The following is a 21,192-nucleotide window of genomic DNA, read 5'->3' on the forward strand; positions in this document are numbered from 1 at the left end:
ACTGGATTTCGATTTGCACTATGAAGATTTCTTGTCATGATAGTGTTTATGAAATTGGACTTGAACTTTATGAGAATTGACTATTGAAAGATGAATGTGACCAATGATATCTTGATATATCAGGATATGACATACTGCCTATTCTTGTGGTATGGGACACTAGAATATACAGTTTGTGGATGATGATAGGCATAACCAATTGTGTTTAAGTTTATGAATTTTTATTTTGTCCCATAATATTTTTGACACATAATTTTAACTGTTATTTTTTGAAGTATGATTTCCATATTCTTATCTTAGCAACTAAAGAGAGTTGCTTCCTAAGGGAGAGGTATGTAGTGGAAATTGCTAATTAGTTATTTTTGTAGTTGACGAGTGGCAAAAAGCAATTGACTATGTCAAAGGATAGCATATCTATGTGCTTGTAATTAAAGTTCTCTATATGAGCTACGATCACTTTATATCCAGGTGGACAGTATGCAATCATTTTTTAACATTGATCAATTTATAGATAATTACATGCAAGAGGATAATGCTCACTCTTGCACAAGGGAGATTGCACCTAGTCTGGGTAGACGGGGAGCGGAGTCACATATTTTGGAGCATGTGGATCCAATCATAAAGGACAAGGACACTTATGCGCTTGTGCTAGATATGCACGAATGCTACCACGGGGTCAAGTATGGTAGTGAGGTTTACTTTGGCACTCTTGGCACCACCTGCAAATTTTATTATTCTCGACCTATAAGAATTGTTTTATTGAATTCAAAGACAAACTGTCTGATCATGCACGCTATGTTGAGGAAGCATTGCATGCTCGATTTTAGAATGCCTCCAATGAGCATTTCTTGATGCAATTCTAAACAACAAGCAATCAAGTGTACAACGTGCCGTGGCCAACCAGGTCTCAAATCCAGAGAGGAGCTATCATGGCAGCAACATGATAGATGTAGAGTGGGAATGGACCATGTAAGAAAAGAGTGAAGAAGTGGCAACGAGCTCATCCCACAGACAAACAACGTGAACTCCCATGCACTATGGTTCAAGAGGCAAAGCAGCCTGGAAAGATAAATGTGTAAGTAATTTCTAACTGTGAAAGTTCTTTATAGAAGATGTTTTAGCTTATGAAACTTTTTTGGTTATTTTTAACTTAGGAGAATATCACTCTGACCCATCTTACTAGAGAGATGGTCAAGTAGAGAGACACATGGAGCTCGATACTTGGCAATGGTTGTTGGATAACCATCATATCTCTCGCAAGAATTTTGACTCAACAATCGAATCTCTACAAGCGGTAAGTGTAGTTAATGGATATTGTATTAATCATTTTGAGCCATTGATACATGTAATTTGTCTTTGGTTGTTGTAGAGTCAGAGCGATCAAACTTATGTACCTCTGGATGAGGTTGACGAGGACAAGGAAGCCGAGGACTTGGATTGATAGATATTTTCTTGTAGTCCTCTTTACAAGTGCAAATATGGCACAACAAACCCTCATGATTTGTACATAAAAATCATTTGAAATTTTGTCTTCATTTGTAATTAAATTCAAGTATTATTCTTTTGTGCTTTAAATTATGCAAGTAAGGTGTGACATGTAATTTCAATCGGCATTCAAGGATAAGAAGCCAGAATGGAAAGCAGTCACAGGTTTGGTTTGGAGATCAGTCTCCAAGTGGGAGATTGTTAAGTATGGAGCCTGATTTACCCTTGTAATTTTCTATGTTAAAAGCGCACATTTGTAAGGCCCCCATTATGAGGAGAAGCCATTGTGCGTGAAGGAAAATCACTCACCAAAAATCAAAATTTTCACGGACAAGAATCAGGGGCACAGGGTTAGTGGAAATCCCCGTCGAAGGGCAATTCCACGTGGTTTTGAGCACAGGGTTAGTGGAAATCCCCGTCGAAGGGCAATTCTTAGTATAATGCCAATCCTGCAACATTTGTAGCAATGCAATGGGAAAGGAAGCAAAGTTAGCTCTTGGTCAGTGCCAAAGCATCCCATATTGAGATCCAAATTTTTTGGAATGGGTTTGTCCATGTTCCATAGAATACACACCTTGATATGTAAGACACATCTCATCTTCTACTTTTGTGTTAGTGACAGTACTCGCCCTACTAGCTTCAAGGAAATGGATCAGATGTGATCATGCAACTAGAGTAGGAGGCTTTCAAAGGACACCCATACTGGGATAGAAATGCATTATCTCTTCCTCTGGGAAAAACTCTAGTTTCCACATCATAGCATACACAAAAAATGAAGCGTCCCAAACCCCTCCTCATATGATCGGACCTTGAATCGCGTACTCAGAAGTGTATGTTGCCACATAAAAGCCCTTACCAACTACAGTGAAGTGTTGAACCTCGGACCTATTGTCTAGTGCCATATCTGCCCAATCGCATAAACCTTGGGGCGTCATCCGTCTGCCCATAAAATACACTACTATTGATGTTGCACAACATATTTCCAAGCTCATAAAAGTAATGTTGGCATAGAAGTCGACCTACATCGCAAAGCTATGGATGCCCTTGATAAAACTGAGCATATTAACACCGTGAAGAATCTCCTCGAACAATGAGTGCTCGCTAAATGGGGACAAATTAAGAGTCTTCTCTGGGCCCCTAGCATCCAAGTAGGTGTCATTGTCATGCTTCTTGCCTTATGTTAAGTATGGAGCCTGATTTACCCTTGTAATTTTCTGTGTTAAAAGCGCACATTTGTAAGGCCCCCATTCTGAGGAGAAGCCATCGTGCGTGAAGGAAAATCACTCACCGGAAACCAAAATTTTCACGGACAAGAATCAGGGGCAACTTTAGAGGCCTCGGGAATATTCCTTTTCGCCGGAATATTATGGCCGGACGGCGGCCGGAAAGTGGTCGGAAAACAACATGTCGGTTGGCCGGTGGCCGGTAGTCAATGGCCGATGGTCGGTGGTCGGAAGTCAATGGCCGGTGGCCAAATTCAAAAGCGGACTTGTCTTCTCAAGGGCGGCCACACATGGGCGGATTGGAGGGTACGATTTGGACTTATTCGCACAAGGGCGGCTACACATGGCTGTCTCTCATAAGAAAGGGCGGCCCTTTTGGCCTATAAAAGGAGGCCATTTCTACACACATTTCATAGTGTGAAGTTGATGCAACAAGGTGTGTGTGAGGTGGTGAGAGTGAAGCAAGGCGGGAGCTCTATCAAGGGTTTAATCCCTTTGTAAACTACTTCTTCTTTTGAAGTGCTAAAGCCATTGAGTGGCTGCTTTCCCGTGGACGTAGCCCACATTGGGTGAACCACGTATATCGTGTGTACTCTCTCTCTCTCTCTCTACTCTATAATCTCTTGTGTGTGAAATCTATCTCTCTCCATTAAGTAATCTACTCAAAAATCTATTTAGCTACGTCTTATTTTCTTACAACTGGTATCAGAGCAAGGTTTGCTCGTAGCTAAATTATCTCATGGAAAGGATTCCTTGAATTGAGTGGGAGTTATGGCGGAGGAAGGGAAGCTCAAGATTGAGAAGTTCAACGGCAAAACTACCAACATTGGAAGATGCAGATTGAAGACTATCTCTACCAGAAGGACCTCTATTTGCCACTAGGCGGTCTTGCGAAGAAGCCCGCAACAATGGCAGATGAAGCATGGATTGTCCTTGATCGAAAGGCACTGGGAACAATCCGGTTAAGCTTGGCGTCAACGGTGGCCTTCAATGTTTCGGAGATGAAGACCACGGAGGACTTGATGAAGTCACTTGATGACTTCTACGAGAAACCATCGGCATCCAATAAGGTATTTCTTATGAAGCGCTTGTTCAATCTAAAGATGGCAGAGAATGGTTCAGTTGCAGAATAGCTAAATGACTTTAACACAAACATAAGTCAACTTCGAACAGTGAAAATCAATTTCGATGACGAAGTGCGAGCTCTCCTTATACTATCATCTCTACCGGATAGTTGGGACACCCTTGTGATGGCTGTAAGTAATTCTATCTCTGGCACAAATACTCTTAAGTTTGATGATGTTGTGGGTGTTCTCCTAAGCGAGGAAATGCGAAGGAGAAGCACAGGAGAATCATCAAGTGTTGCACTATCAGTGGAAACAAGAGGAAGGCCTCAGGAGAGGTTCAAAAACCAAAAGGGTCGTGATCGGTCAAGGCGGAGCAAGTCACGCACAAAGTCAGTTCTTGAATGTTGGAACTGTGGCAAGAAGGGCCACGTCAAGAAGGATTGCTGGTCCAAGAAGAAGAAGGAGACAGAGTCTCAAGACAACAAGCCAACATCGGAGGTCAATGTGGCAGGTAAAGTAGAGCAAGATGCTCTAATTCTCTCATTAGACAATGTGTTTAATTCCTAGATAGTAGATTCCGGGGCTTCATTCCATGCGACACCACACAAGAAACATTTCCAAGACTACACCAAAGGTAATTTTGGGTATATATACTTGGGAGATGATGAAGCTTGTGAGATTGTCGGCAAAGGTAAAGTTTCTGTCAAAACTACTAACGAAAATGAATGGAAGCTTAAAGATGTTAGGCATGTTCCTTCTCTTCGCAAAAATTTGATCTCTACAGGACAATTGGATGATGAAGGTCACAACATTGCATTCGGAAACAAACGGTGGAAGATCTCAAAGGGATCTTTGGTGGTTGCCAAGGGAGAAAAAGTCGGTACACTTTACTTGTGTAATGTTAGCACGCAACCTTCAGCTTGTGCAGCAACTACAGAAGTTGACAGTGCGGTGTGGCACTACCGACTTGGGCATATGAGTGCCAAAAGAATGCAAATCCTTCAAACAAAGAAGCTTCTACCAGGTTTGAAAGAAGTGGACTTAGAGTTCTGTGAAGATTGTGTTTATGATAAACAAAAGAGGGTAAAATTTCAAAAATCAGGAAATGAAAGAAAAAATAAAAAACTTGAGTTGGTTCATTCTGATGTTTGGGGTCGTGCAAGTACACCATCACTTGGTGGCTCATTGTACTATGTAACATTCATAGACGATGCGACTAGAAAAACATGGGTTTATGTCATGAAGAATAAATCCGATGTATTTTCCATATTTCAAAGGTAGAAAGCCTTTGTGGAGAATGAAATAGGTACCAAGGTTAAATGCCTCAGATCCGACAATGGAGGCGAATATTGCAGCCAAGCTTTTGAAAGCTTTTGTGCTAGTAGTGGCATTTGGAGGCAAAGGACAACCCCAAGGACACCTCAACAAAATGGGATTTTGGAAAGGATGAACAGGACAATCATGGAACGAGCACGAAGCATGCGGCTACATGCAGGCCTACCGCTTGAGCTTTGGGTGGAAGCTGTAAGTACGTCTGTGTACTTAATCAATCGGTCACCCTCAACGGCATTGGATGGGGGAGTTCCAGAAGAGGCATGGACAGGTAAACCGGTGAATTATGCATTTCTCAAGGTGTTTGGGTGTGAGGCTTTCATGCACATAGATAGAAGCCTAAGATCAAAGCTAGATGCAAAGTCCAAAACGTGTTTCTTCATTGGCTATGGAGAAGGAGACTTTGGGTATCGCCTATGGAATCCTGAAGATGGTAAAATCTTAAGGAGCAGGGATGTAATTTTTAACGAACAAAATATGTACAAAGATTACTTGGAAAGAAAATAAACAAAAGAAACAGGTGATGAGTACATGGAGCTTGAGGACGGTGAAGACTCAAGGACTGCAAACGGTGACAATGTGCAACAATGTCAACCAAATGAGGAGCCTCAACCTATTCCCCAAAGATCTACAAGAGCAAGTAGACCTCCAGAAAGGTTTGTTCCTTCCTTCAACCATCTCTTGATCTCAGATTTTGGAGAGCCGAAATCATACGAAGAAGCTATGCAACATGAATCCAAAGAAGAATGGACGAAGAGCATGCAAGTGGAGATGGACTCACTACATCGCAACCAAACATGGGAGTTGGTTGAGTTGCCTAAAGGTAAGCGGGCACTTCAAAACAAATGGGTGTACAAGTTGAAGGAAGAAGAAGGTGGGAAGAAAAGGTACAAGTCTAAGCTTGTGGTAAAAGGTTTTTCTCAAAAGAAAGGTATTGACTTCAATGAAATATTTTCTCCTGTTGTAAAAATGAACTCAATTAAGCTTGTCTTAAGCCTTGTGGCTGCTCATGATCTAAATCTCAAGCAAATGGATGTAAATACGGCATTCCCTCACGGTGATTTAGAGGAGGAAATCTACATGCTTCAACCAAAGGGGTATGAAGTAAAAGGTAAGGAGAAAATGGTTTGCAGATTGAAGAAGAGCTTGTATGGTTTAAAGCAAGCATCAAGACAATGGTACTTGAAGTTTGATCGATGGATGTTGGATCATGGATTCACAAGATGCAACTCGGATCACTGCGTCTACACGAAGAATTTGGGAGATGGGAAATTCATCATCCTAATGTTGTATGTTGATGACATGTTGATTGCAAGTGCTAACATGCAGGACATCAAAGACCTAAAAGAGGAGCTGTCCAAATATTTTTCAATGAAAGATTTAGGTGCTGCAAAGAGGATACTTGGTATGAAAATATCAAGGGACAGGACGAAGAAGACAATAAATCTATCTCAAGAAGATTACATCAAGAAGGTACTAGAAAGGTTTGCAATGCAAAATGCAAAACCAGTTTCTACACCTTTGGCCGGTCATTTTAAACTAACGAAGGATATGTGTCCAAAGACACAAGAGGAGATAGCCTATATGTCTAAACTTCCATATGCTGCAGCGGTAGGTTCTCTAATGTATGCTATGGTCTGGACAAGGCCAGACATTGCACATGCAGTGGGAGTTGTGAGTAGATTCATGGACAACCCAGGTAAAGAGCATTGGAAAGCTGTGAAGTGGATACTTAGGTATCTAAAAGGGACAACAAAAAATGCTTTGTATTTTGGAGGAACTGATATTTTTCTAGAAGGGTATGCTGATGCAGATATGGCAGGTGACAAAGATACTCGAAGGAGCACTACTGGCTATGTGTTCACGGTTGGAGGCACAGCAGTAAGCTGGGCTTCAAAGCTGCAGAAAGTGGTTTCACTTTCTACCACGAAAGCAGAGTATGTAGCAATGACGAAGGCAAGCAAAGAAATTCTGTGGCTTTACAGATTCTTAGAAGAGCTTTGATTCAAACAAGACAATTGTGTCTTGTACAGTGATAGCCAAAGCGCTATCCATCTTGCGAAGAACTCAGCCTTTCATTCAAGGACAAAGCACATTGAGGTGAGATATCACTTCATACACACTCTTTTGGAAGAGGGACAGCTAAAGCTAGGAAAGGTGCATACAAGTGAAAATCCTGCAGACATGTTTACAAAGGTGGTCAACAAGAAGAAGTTGAGTTTTTGCTCATCTTCAATCGGCATTCAAGGATAAGAAGCCACAATGGAAAGCAGTCACAGGTTTGGTTTGGAGATCAGTCTCCAAGTGGGAGATTGTTAAGTATGGTGCTTGATTTACCCTTGTAATTTTCTGTGTTAAAAGCGCACATTTGTAAGGCCCCCATTATGAGGAGAATCCATCGTGCGTGAAGGAAAATCACTCACCGGAAACCAAAATTTTCACGGACAAGAATCAGGGGCACAGGGTTAGTGGAAATCCCCGTCGAAGGGCAATTCCACGTGGTTTTGAGCACAGGGTTAGTGGAAATCCCCGTCGAAGGGCAATTCTTAGTATAATGCCAATCCTGCAACATTTGTAGCAATGCAATGGGAAAGGAAGCAAAAGTTAGCTCTTGGTAAGTGCGAAAGCATCCCATATTGAGATCCAAAAATTTTGGAATAGGTTTTTCCATGTTCCATAGAATACACACCTTGATATGCAAGACACATCTCATCTTCTACTTTTGTGTTAGTGACAGTACTTGCCCTACTAGCTTCAAGGCAATGGATCAGATGTGATCATGCAACTAGAGTAGGAGGCTTTCAAAGGACACCCATACTGGGATAGAAATGCATTATCTCTTCCTCTGGGAAAAACTCTAGTTTCCACATCATAGCATACACAAAAAATGAAGCGTCCCAAACCCCTCCTCATATGATCGGACCTTGAATCGCCTGCTCAGAAGTGTATGTTGCCACATAAAAGCCCTTACCAACTACAGTGAAGTGTTGAACCTCGGACCTATTGTCTAGTGCCATATCTGCCCAATCGCATAAACCTTGGGGCGTCATCCGTCTGCCCATAAAATACACTACTATTGATGTTGCACAACATATTGCCAAGCTCATAAAAGTAATGTTGGCATAGAAGTCGACCTACATCGCAAAGCTATGGATGCCCTTGATAAAACTGAGCATATTAACACCGTGAAGAATCTCCTCGAACAATGAGTGCTCGCTAAATGGGGACAAATTAAGAGTCTTCTCTGGGCCCCTAGCATCCAAGTAGGTGTCATTGTCATGCTTCTTGCCTTATGTTAAGTATGGAGCCTGATTTACCCTTGTAATTTTCTGTGTTAAAAGCGCACATTTGTAAGGCCCCCATTCTGAGGAGAAGCCATCGTGCGTGAAGGAAAATCACTCACCGGAAACCAAAATTTTCACGGACAAGAATCAAGGGCAACTTTAGAGGCCTCGGGAATATTCCTTTTCGCCGGAATATTATGGCCGGACGGCGATCGGAAAGTGGTCGGAAAACAACCGGTCGGTTGGCCGGTGGCTGGTAGTCAATGGCCGATGGCCGGTGGTCGGAAGTCAATGGCCGGTGGCCGGTGGCTGAATTCAATGGCCGGTGGCCAAATTCAAAAGCGGACTTGTCTTCTCAAGGGCGGCCACACATGGGCGGATTGGAGGGTACGATCTGGACTTATTCGCACAAGGGCGGCTACACATGGCTGTCTCTCATAAGAGAGGGCAGCCCTTTTGGCTATAAAAGGAGACCATTTCTACACACATTTCATAGTGTGAAGTTGATGCAACAAGGTGAGTGTGAGGTGGTGAGAATGAAGCAAGGCGGGAGCTCTATCAAGGGTTTAATCCCTTTGTAAACTACTTCTTCTTTTGAAGTGCTAAAGCCATTGAGTGGCTGCTTTCCCGTGGACGTAGCCCACATTGGGTGAACCACGTATATCGTGTGTACTCTCTCTCTCTCTCTCTCTCTCTCTCTCTGTACTCTATAATCTCTTGTGTGTGAAATCTATCTCTCTCCGTTAAGTAATCTACTCAAAAATCTATTTAGCTACGTCTTATTTTCTTACACCTTAGACACAAAGATGAACTTCGACTTGGTGGTTTTTAGCATATCGGAGTCCGTCATGCCCTAAGCTTGTCATCAAGAAGTCATTAAAGCCTTTGGACTTCCAAGCAAAATATGAAAGGCTTCAAAAAGGATTATACTCGTGGTGATTGCAAATATGATAATTGCACTAAAAAGATCTCTACTTCACAAGATAATAATTGCACTAAAATGATCTCTACTTCACAAGATAATAATCGCAAATGAATCATAACCAAGGAAAATAAGCTCACTAAAAAGGAAGCAAAATGAACAAGCACAAAGCTGAACTAAGGTTTGCTCAAACACTTTATAATTTTATCTGTTGCCTTGTGTGCTTCCTTTTTTACTGCCAAGACCATTTCGATGAGGGATGCTTCCACTTTGTGTGCTTTTGCAAGCAGAGTTTGGCTCTCTACTTCCTTTGTTTCTTCAAGCTTCTGCAACCATCACTTGAGTTCTTCATTTTCTCCAATGAGTGCTTCAATATGAGTTTCGAGGGGTGTGATTTGTGCATCTTGGCGCGTGATGGGGTCCTTCCTTGGCGCAACTACAACGACGAGAAAACTCTTGCATATGTGAACAGGGGTGCCAAAGGAGGCCATGGAGCTCAGCTAGATATTAGAGGCCAAAGGGTTGAAGCTTAAGTTTGGGAGTCAAAATCATGCCGGAGGCTTGAGCCGGTTCAAACGTTCGCTAGCACAGAGGGCCAAAGAGCAAGAGCGCCAAGTATTCTCAGTGATAGTGCTTCCTATTCAATGAGCTACTGTGTTTGACAAGCGTCTGATAGCCATTTTTCGCCTCTCCGTAATTGCTATAGTAAGCTACCTCACCCTACCAAAATCACCCAAACACTGTGGCTATCCCTACCATTTCACTGTACATAGGCGTGTGTGAGTGAGGGAATTTTTCCCATATCTCCTTAAAATCCTCAGCTAGCTAGTAATTTGGGCTAGTTGAGTCAAAAAAATAAAATATATTATGGCCTATTTGTGTGTAAATATTGCATTGTATATATGGCCTAAATATAGGATTTTTTATAATTATTTTGATATTTTATTTAAATATTTATACCTAGGTGTGTGTTTTATTAAACTTATGTATGCCTTCTTTCATCCTCTTGCACCATAAGTGCAAATGTGTACATACTCTAACCTCATATTTTTCTTTTATACAAATCACCCCCACATTTTCACCCTCACCCTCGTGAAAACAAAAAAATTGATTTCTACTTTCTTAGTCATGTTTATTATATTATTTTCATTTACTTGCATACCTTTTTCTCTTTCACCCAAAATAATACAAAGAGGGACCATATCATATGATTCCAATATCTTTCCATATCCATAATTCCTCCATTTTTTTAAATTTATTTTTTACTCATTATTCTAACACCATGTGCTGATTGAGCTAAAATCCATGAATAGTCCATACACTAGTCCCACCATGTATATATTGCTTTATTCACCAATAATCCTCTTCCATGCATGTGTAAAGGGAAACTTGGATGCTTTGTATTATGATATGACAAAGGAGGGGCTCACTCTTGGATGCATTGTACAAATTCAACAAAGGAGAGGGACACTAAAAGACTTTTGCAGGCATAAAAAGCAGGCTTTTTGGTGAGATTTTTGGCACCCATTTCCACTCCGAATTTGGAGCGGTGGTCAAAAGAGAAAATGTGGAACAAAAGCGGAATAATCACCTCAAACATTTTGGTGAGTTTTGGAGCAACCACCGGTGAGCTATGATTTTTTGAGTGGACCCCAGTCTACCCACTTTTCTCACAAAGTAACCCATAGTCTTCTCTCACCTCCTTTCCCACTTCCACACACATACACTCATTCCTCTCCATCCCTCACTCAAACCTGCAACTTTCATGGCTTACTTCATATTCTTCACCATTTCCATCTCTCCTTACTCCATAGCTCAAAAGATTATCATCTCTACACACATATAGCTTAATTTCTCTCTCTAAAATCAAATTCATATTACCATAATCTCTTCATCCTTTCATAAAAGAGAAAAAATCAGTAAATAACCAATCTCAAGCCCTGCAAAAGGAGGAGTTTGATCATGGAGAATTCAACTTCCCCATGGTCACAAGAACTGCACCGACAAAGTTCTACAACCGCTTCATTCACTGGAGGAGAAGGTAGAAAATTTCATTTACATCTTGTGGTTTCCACCAAATTGTGTATATTCTCATCCTTCTTTTACTTTTTATCATTTTATAAATTATATAATGCACCTTGAGTGCATATGCCATGTAATTTTACCCCATCCTACTAACTTCAAACTACTAACACTAACTGCTAACCCTTTTTTTGTAAATTGCACCCACTCTACTCTACCGTGGAGTAGGCAACCTCACACAAAAAATCACTCACCTCTCTAGAATCTTCTCTATTTCACCTCAATAATTCTCTCGTCTTGAGCCCACATCCATGTGACTCAAGATACAAGAGAGCCCCACTCTTATAGGAACATATAAAAAAATTTATAAACATGGTTTTCTATGAAAATGTTGATTAGGTATAATCCTAATTAGGGCTCTCCTCACCTATAAATAAAGCCCTTCTCCCTTTGTAAATGGCAAGGATCCCTACACTATTGCTCACTACTTTGAGCGTGCCATTCACCATTTTAGTTTTAGGGAGTGAGAGTGAGCTCTCTATGCACCATTACATGTGGTGTATAGGAAAGCTTCTTTGAGCTAGTTGTAACATTGCAAGGGAGTGAGTGATTCATAACTTCAAATCAAAGTTGTACCTACTCTTGCGCATCAATTTAATCAATAAGTTGGGTGCAAATCGCGGGATTAAGGTGACGCGTTTTCATTTTGAGATTATTTTGTAGTATCTGCTTGTATGTGACTCAAGAGCTCTTGTGTTTGTTTTCGTTGCTTGGGAAAACATTATAAGAGGGTCGTATGGTGAGAGGTCTCCCATAACCCTAAGATAATGTGTAGATTGCAAGATCATCAAACTTAATCGTGTCTCTTGACTCTCCTCCAAGCTATTCATACACCCACGTCAATCATTAAAATTGAAGCTAAATTCTTGCACAAAGATATCTCTCTTTCTTTTGTGTGTGCGTATGTGTATGTGTGTGTGTTTGGTGTGTGTATTTGTAGCATTTAAATTAGTGATAGTGTACCCTTCCTTCTCGCTTGTATTGCTAAGGGATTCTCCTTTTTTGCGTCCTAGTTCGCTCTTTAACTAGGTGGTGCCCCTATCTTGTTTGGGTTTGGTTGTGGGTTGGTTGTTGTGTTGTGCTTGTGGTTGCCCCCAGCCCCAATTGAGCAGCACGGGAGCCTTGAGGGGTGTTTAGAGGTCGCCTCTCTTGTTGCCCGCCCCGGACCGCCTCAATTTTGGTGCCCCCACTGAGGATGACTTTGTGTTTATTGTTGTTGTATTGCATGAATGCTTGAACTAATCTTTGTATTGTTGTATTGTAGTTAGTTGATGTTATGAGAGAAAATATTTGTTTGAACCTAATCTTTGTGTGGTTCTAGTATTGAAAGACTATGGCACGCTATACCTTTGAGGATATCCCAATCTTCTTTGGAAATTTAGAAGAAGATGTTGATGATTTTCTTGCTGATTTTAGAATGGTTTTCCATATCCTTGGTAAAAGGGATGACATTGAAAATGGAGATTTTATGTTGCTATGCCTTAGAGGCAATGCTGAGCAATGGTTTTGGAGTATGTCTTCTCAGATTGAAGATGGATATACCCAAATTTCCAAAAGCTTTGAAGACCAGATTCTCTAAAGTTCCAACAACGGAGAAAGCATGGGCTTCATTAGGGAGACTTCAACAACATGGTGAAGACTACTATGCTTATGAGGATATTTTTTCTCGTCAATGGGGAGGATGTGGATTTAGTTCTACATTTCCAGATTATGTAAAAATGGAGCAATTTATTTCGGGTTTGTCTCCTTTCCTAAAGACTAAGGTTACTTGTAGTGGACCCTCTACCTTTGAAGAAGCAGTCACTATTGCCCGAAGGAAGTTTCACAAGTACTTCTACATCAAAAATGGTTTCCATCATGTTGGAAGAACCAACCATCATGAAAGTGTTTCTATCAAGGAGTCATCTCCTTTGCCATACTTGTCTCCTTCTACTCCGACAAATGTTGAAGAAGTTACTTACATGCCAACTGATTATTCAAGTGCTAAAGTGTGTGGCCAAGATTCAAATGTGGAATCTCTTTCTTCTACCTTTATCACAAGCATGCAAAAATCGACACAAGATATCTCAAATGGCATTGATGATTCAATAATGGATACATCCAACCTTTTGGAGGAGGATCAATTTCTAGTCCGAGCAGACAAAGCTTTTGTGCAACATGACTCTATGGAGAATGAAGACCTTGAAGGTAACCTTGATCTTATCGAATGTTCTGAGAGTGTATCTTGTCTAAAAGAGGAGAGTGAAGAAGAAGATGAAATCATAGGTGGGGAGATCATGGACCACATTGATCATAAAGAGATGATTGTGTACATGGAATGCCAATTCCAAAACAAAGTAGAAGAGTGTGAGTTGAATCCATGTGAGGATAATCTTCAAGAAGTGTTTGAGGATGTTGAAAAGCATTGGTATGACCCATGTATATTAAGCATGGAGGAATCTATCATGCAAGAAGCCAAAGTTTTCACAAAATCAAACAATAATCCATCAACCTTTTAGGTGGTACAATGTGAGGAGTTACAACCTTGCCAAAGGGGGGGCTTAGAAGGGGATGAAGAACATGGGAGAGTAGTAAAAAATAAAATCATAAAAGAAAACTGTCAAAAGGGTATCATTCTCTCCAATGGTGTTTTAGTGGGTGGCTCTTCATTCATGGGACAATCTCTTAGCAAGAAAATCCAAACTTTTGAAGCCCCAATCATCTTCATATTGGGTTTCACCTCTTCAAAGTCAACTTCTCCTTTCTTCACATATACCTTTCATGGGGGGCACCATACCTTCTTAAGTGGAAGAGGACATGAATACTTGGTGATGAATGGATGTTTCCAAACCTTCTTCATTTGGTTCTTTGGTCTATGGAGGTCGCACATTGTGATGCTTCTGGTCTTCATCATAGATGAAAAACTTGTTGATTGCTACATGTGGATATTTCATCAATCAATACCAAAATCTATTCTCTTCCAGTGTGTTGGCTTCAATAGAAACCTTCGTCTATTATCTACTTATGTGGTAAACTATTTGCAATATCTTCCAATAGCAGTTGGAAGCATGGATCAAGCTTTCCTAAATCATGAAGGTCATAGAATTTTTGACTTGATGAGCCTACCCAGGTTGAATGAATTTTATGAGCTACAGTTCAGGAATTTTCTCATACAAGCTCTTCAAGATCGTAGCAGATAAATCAACTTTACATAAGAGGAAGAGCAACCAATATTTTATATCACATTCATAGTGATAGATGCAATGATGGACAACAATAAAATCTACAAGTTTCTTCAACCGAAATCAGTAACTGATTCCATACCATACATCTCTCTTTGGGTAAGATATTTCAAGATCTTTGATCCTGGGGGGTGCTTATGGAAACTTTCTCAATGGAGAAGGTTTACTCAGTCACTTCATTACATCCTGCTATTGGCTCTGAGAACCTTTCATATCACACAAGGTTTTTTAATCATACAACAAAGGTTCTTCAAAGATGAGAGCAGACAAAGACAGACGTTACACAATCTACATGTTGTATGCTCGGATAAATGGTACATGAATGTACCATTATCTAAGGGGGGGGCTAATGATAGCCGTTTTTTGGCTCTTTGTAATTTCCATAGTGAGTTACCTCACCCTATCAAATCACTCAAACACTGTGGTTACCCTCACCCTTTCACTGTATATAGGTGTGTGTGAGTTAGGAGACTTTTTCCATATCTTCTTAAAAACCCTTAATTAGCTAGTCACTGGGCTAGTTGAGCCAAAAAATATATATATATAAGTATATTATGGCCCATTTGTGTGTAAATATTTCATTGTATATAGGGCCTAAATAAAAGGATTTTTCATAATTATTTTGATATTTATTTAAATATTTCTACCTATGGTGTGTTATTTATGCTATGTACATTGACTCACCATTACCATATTTTTTCTTACCATTTTGCATACTCTTTATTCCATATAAAAATAATTTCATGCAAGCTTCTCTTATTTTTGGTGTAACTCCATCCCAACAAAAATCCAAAAAAACTAGTTTATTTATGTGTATATTTTTTCACTATTGTCATTTTTTCCTTCCTACATCTATTCTCTATTACTCTCATAAATTAGAACACCAAAAATATTTATTTTTTTGTGGTAGACTTATAATGAGAGAGACTTATTTTGACCCCTTTATATTTTTTCCACCTATATTATTTATATTTGACATGTACATATTTTTTTAGACCCCTCAATATTTGATTTTCTTAGTTGTACTATTCATTTATATCATGATCTCAACAATATCTTCAATTATAGACCTACCAAATAAGGTCAAGGGTATGTGGCATGCATGCATGCTCTATGGGGGGCTCACTCTTGGAGGTATTCAAAAGAATCATCCAAAGAAGGACCTCACAAGGACCTTGTGCAGTGGAAAAAAACAGTCGATTTTGTTGAATTTTTAAAGATCACTTGCTCTTTGAATTTGAAAAGGTGATACAAATAAAAGTTGTATCTCGTGGACTGAACTTTTACCTCAAATTTTTTCATATTTTTTTGAGCTACGAGCTGTGAGCTATGATTTTATTGGTGGAGCCCAGTTTGCCCATGCTATGCAGCCACACTCCCTCTTCCACTTTATTTTCCTCTTTCACATACACTTCTCCACTCATCATCCCCACCTCTCTCACCACTCCTCTGTGCACCCTACTCACCTTCTTCTCAACCTTGAAGAAGAAGAGAAACCATGGTGAACTCATGTCTTCTACACACACTTCCATTCCAAAATTGACCACCTAGTCTCAATTTTTTCTCATCCATATTACCCATATCTATCCAAAAACCATAAAATTCAGCCTCTTCTCTTGAAAGACAGCATCATGGTGATTGATTACTCATGTTCACTTACCTTGGCTCCCAAGGAAGGTCAAGAGTGGAGAAAAAACATACCATCAAAGCTAGTCGACTGTCAACAAGCGTCAAAATTGACCATACTCAAGACACTTGGAGCATCAACATTGTAAGAAATCCATATTTTCTTACCTTAAGAGTTTTTTCTTCCTTATTTGTATCATACATGGATACTCCCATTGTAAATATCCAATTCCATTTGTAAATCAATAAAAATACTAACTCTACTAATTTACTAACACTAACCTACTATGAAAAGTCCTATCACCTCCACTTCTCTCCTCTCTCTCTTCTTCATCTATCCACACCAACTTCTTGATAATTCCAAGCAAAAGAAATTAGATAAGTGGTGAAAATCTAACACAACCATGGTTAGAGGAGTAACCCTAGCCCTCAAAATTGCTATAAAAGGAAGGTGTAGCTAGCACAAAAGAGGGAGCCATAAGCAAGAGCACTATGCTATAGCTTGAGAAGCCAAGCTCAACCTCTCTAGAAGGAGCTCTTGAGTGGAATCTCATTGTCTTATGCATATGCATGTGTTGTATTAGGGGTGATTAGCAAGGGAACTCTATGCCATTGTAAGAGAGAGTGATCACTCAATTGAGAGTAGGAAATCTATCATTTCTCCTACTAGTGTAAGCCCAACATTTGTTGAATCAAGGAGGGTGGATTTGGACTAATCTTGGATACTTTGTCTCTCTTCCAACGTGAAGTAATGGACAACAATGATGTGTAAGTGTCTTGGTGTTTTTTTTGTAAGTTCTTGATAGCTTGTATCTGGGCGTTGTCATCAATTTAGCCATAAATCCCACATACTGTAAGAGGGCGACAGGGTGGAGAGGACTCCCCTGGCTTTAAGACAGTGATTGGGGTGGCTTTTCTTGTGATGTGTTGTGGTGTAATTTACTCAAGCTATGTTGAACAAATACTAATATCACTTTGATTGGTCATGACAGATTTGTAAGAAGATATTAGTGCAACAAGCACCCCCTCCCCCTCCTCTCTCTTTCTTACAGATATAATTGTGTTTGCTTGATCACTGCCGATACATTTCAAAGCAGCCCGAGCACTATCTCTCTCTCTCTTTACGCGTCCTAGTTCGCATCCAAAACTAGGTTGTGCCCCAAATTTGTGTAGGGTTAGGTTGCGGGTTTGTGTGTGTGTGTTTGCTGTTTTTTCCAACCCCAACCCAGTTGAGCAGCACGGGAGCCTAGAAGGGTGCTTAGAGGCCACTCTTCTTCTTGCCTGCCCCGGACCTCCTCACTGCTTTGCATAGACTAACTGTCACACTAACTAGGAAGTCTTTCAAGCTACTGCAACAGATCAGGTCGTTTCCTCTCTCCATATGCTGGCTACGAGTAGAAGCTAAGGCTAACCCCCTCGCCTAGGCGCCGCCCTACGACCTAGTGGGGAGTCTTGGCTATGGTTTACCTTAGGGTTAGGGTTAGCGTAGCAGCAGAGAGAGAGAGAGAGAGAGAGAGAGAGAGAGAGAGAGAGAGAGAGAGAGAGAGAGAGAGAGAGAGAGAGAGAGAGCATGTGAGACAACAAATCAGGTTGGAGCTTTGATTTCTATTTGCCCTTCAATTATGTGGAAAGAATCTCATTGAGATTCTTACAAATTTGGAATCTTAAAAAACGACTATACATATTGGCTTGTTCTTTTGAAGAATAACCTATTACAAGGGAATATCCTTTCTTGCAACGACCTTGTTACCCGCCCTTCGCATGTCCATTGCATAACATTGTTGTTCAGCACCTCACCTTCACATAGTACTCTTTGTCATCTCCCATGGGCCCTATGAATCCTTCTGTGCGATCACAAGTGCATCTCTCTCTCTCTCTCTCTCTCTCTCTCTCTCTCTCTCTCTCTCTCTCTCTCTCTCTCTCTCTCTCTCTCTCTCTCTCTCTCTCTCTCTCTCAATCTGCTTATTGGCTGTGCAAGTTTAACTTGAGTGTGTGAAAGGAGTGGGTGCGTCTCATGTTTGGGGTTGCCCGTGAGAGTGATGTGTTGACCGTTAAAAGTGAAGTACATTGTGTGTATCTTGTAGTCAATGTTGGGGTTATGCTCATGATAGAAAGGCATACCTAAAATTACGTCGGTGGATTGTAGTGGTGCAATGAGAAAATTGTGTTTTTGGGTGTATGTGCTTAAAGTGATGTCAACGTCATTAACCATGTGAATAGCATTAAACCGTGTGTCTTGGAATGCACTCTTCGCTTTAAATGGTGATTTTATTTTAGTTAAATGTAATTTGTGTGCAAAGATGTTCAGAAATAAAATCATGTGTGCTGCCATCGTTGTGCAAAAGAGAAACTGTCATATTGTCTATAGAAGCATTCATGCGCAACATAGAGTGTATGGTAATAGGATTACATGTTGCATCGACAAAGTTGAGATCGACAAGTGGGGGATTGTTAGTCGAGTCATTTAGAGTTTCGTATCTATGAAGATGATGAAGTTGGGACACATGATTGGGATGTTGGCGGTTGAGAGGGCAATTGGCCATGACATGGCCAATCCTATGACATCAATGACACACTATGCGAGGACGATTGTTTGTGGGAGGTGGGGTGGTGGGTGCAGCAGGTGGGGACGTGAAATTGTGAGGTGGTTGCCCAAATGTAGGGCGTTGTGGACCAGAGTTAAAGACAATGCGTGGATGTGGTTTATTACGTGGAGCAAGAAAAGTATGTGCAGGTGTGAAAGTGCGAGTGCGTGGTGTGATAATTATTGAGGTTATACCTCCGATTATTGTTGTAGTGCAAAAAATTGTTGAAAGGAGGTGGTTGATGCCGCGGTGGATTAACTTGTAGCATATCTCCTTTTTAGCATCATGTGCATAAGAAATTGCATCGTAGTAGAGAGAGTCTCGCTTCAAAGAATGGAACTTGGCTTTAATACCACATTGAAGTCCGTCTTCATACTTGATTTGGAGCATATCTTTGGGAACATCCTCCATCATGCGCATGAGCAATAGGTGTTGCCAAAATTTGTCGGTGTATCCGCTCACTGTCTCGCCTTCTATCCAAGAGAAAGCGGACCAGGCACGTCGAGCCTACAAGTGGAATTGGGGTGGGAGAAATTTGTGCTTGATTTGGTCTTGAAATTCAAGCCAAGTAGTTGGGTGTTGTGCGGCTGTTGCGTGTGATGTTCCACCAGAGAAAAGCCTTACCGGTCATGTGGTTTGTGGCACACTTGATCTTGTCATTCTCGGAGAAGGATTCATCAGCAAAGTAATCATCAAACTGGCTAAGCCAAGAAAGGACTACGTTGCCAATTTTGTGGCCATCATAGCGGGAGAAAGTAAAGGCACGACGACTGATTTTCTGGTCTTTACGGTCCACTTGGTTATCAAAAGTGGCCTTGAGAATCTTTGCAAGTCGCTCATTGGTGAGTTCTGCGTCTTGCTCATGTTTGTCACGTTTTGCTAGTTGGTGTTGGAGCTCTTGGATGTCTTGTTGGAGAAGCTCGATCTGTTGCTCGGTAGGAAGTGGATCAAGAAGAAGTGAAGCGTTGTTCGGCATGATGCAACACTTCAAAAGCGCGTGATGATATGCACAAGGCCTTATGTATATGCGACGCAAGGTTAATTTGCTTCTTCTTTGATAAGCATCGATGCAGCTTGCTTTGTCTTCAATTCGCGTTGCTCAACGTCGAGGTGTGAGTGTGTGGGAGAAAAACGAGCCATCATACGAGAGCAAGTGTGTGTGTGTGTGTGTGTGTGTGTGTGCGTGTGTGTGTGTGTGTGTGTGTGTGTGTGTGTGTGTGTGTGTGTGTGTGTGTATAGAGGGTGGTCAAGCGCACAAGATGTGTGTGTGCATAAGTACCCTTAAGTTAGAAATAAAGGTAAGGGTGAACTATAGGCTCGATGTGAGAGAGGGATAGTTTCTTTTTTTTTTTAATGGCCAAAAAGTACAAGCACCAAAAAGTAGTTTGTGGGTGTGTTTTTGGTGGTTGGGTGATAGTTTGCACTTGGCAGATGCCTACAGTTGGCTAGGCAATGAAAAAACATTGCATGGTGGAAAGAAAGAGTAGACGTACTCCAGGTGAAGAGAGAGATAGGAGAGATGGACGGCAAGGAGGGAAGGAAAAGAGAGAGATTGAGAGACAATTTTTGGCCACCTTTTGCATGGAACCGCCTTTCGGATGAGGTCCCTGAGGTAGTGAGGTTGCATGGTGGCATGGGTCGGGTGAGAGTGTGGCAGACAGTGGCTTGCTCTCTTAGTCCCCTTGGTGATGATGCTTATGGTTAAGAATATCATGGTGCCATCTGCAAGATGAACAGGCCGCTAGGTTGCATGGGAAGAGGGATGCATGCTTGGAGGGGAAGAGACCTTTGGGTGCTGGAAGCACAGCTCCAAGCTGGAGAGAAGAAGGCCAAAACTTGAGAGGGGTTAGCACTCGTAAAGAGGAAAAAGAAAGACCAGTGTTGCAGGAGGGGATGGTGGTCAGTGGCATAAGGCCTATTATGGGGGGTGACAAGCTATAGCAGATGAGAAATGCTCCATCTGCTTTGCCCGTCTTTGTAGGTTGCACACTGCCAAGCATGAGCTTAAGGCTCATTTTATTAATGTAATGGGTAATAAAAAAATTTAGGCTATTTGAAGGACCTTGCTCCATAGCCTGCCGAACAAGAGGCCCCAAAAACCATAGTGCTATGCCAAAAGCAATTCTTTGCCTCCTAGTTGCTTCAAGTTTCTCGAACGTCTTCATTGATCACTCGTGATCTAGTTATGATCTTATGTTTCTGATGGCTTTGCCTCGTTACTGATGCTTTGCTTATACGTGTCCTCATTTGCCATTTGCTTGCGTCTCTGTAGCACAAACGGTCTTGCTCCCTTCTTCATGGAGGGGAAGATATGGGTTTGAATCCCATCAGAGATGAATTTTATATGTTCCTACATGCAATTAAG

This window comes from Adiantum capillus-veneris, chromosome 27 (genome assembly GCF_014529385.1).
Source record: "Adiantum capillus-veneris isolate H3 chromosome 27, ASM1452938v2, whole genome shotgun sequence".
Classification (NCBI taxonomy): domain Eukaryota; kingdom Viridiplantae; phylum Streptophyta; class Polypodiopsida; order Polypodiales; family Pteridaceae; genus Adiantum; species Adiantum capillus-veneris.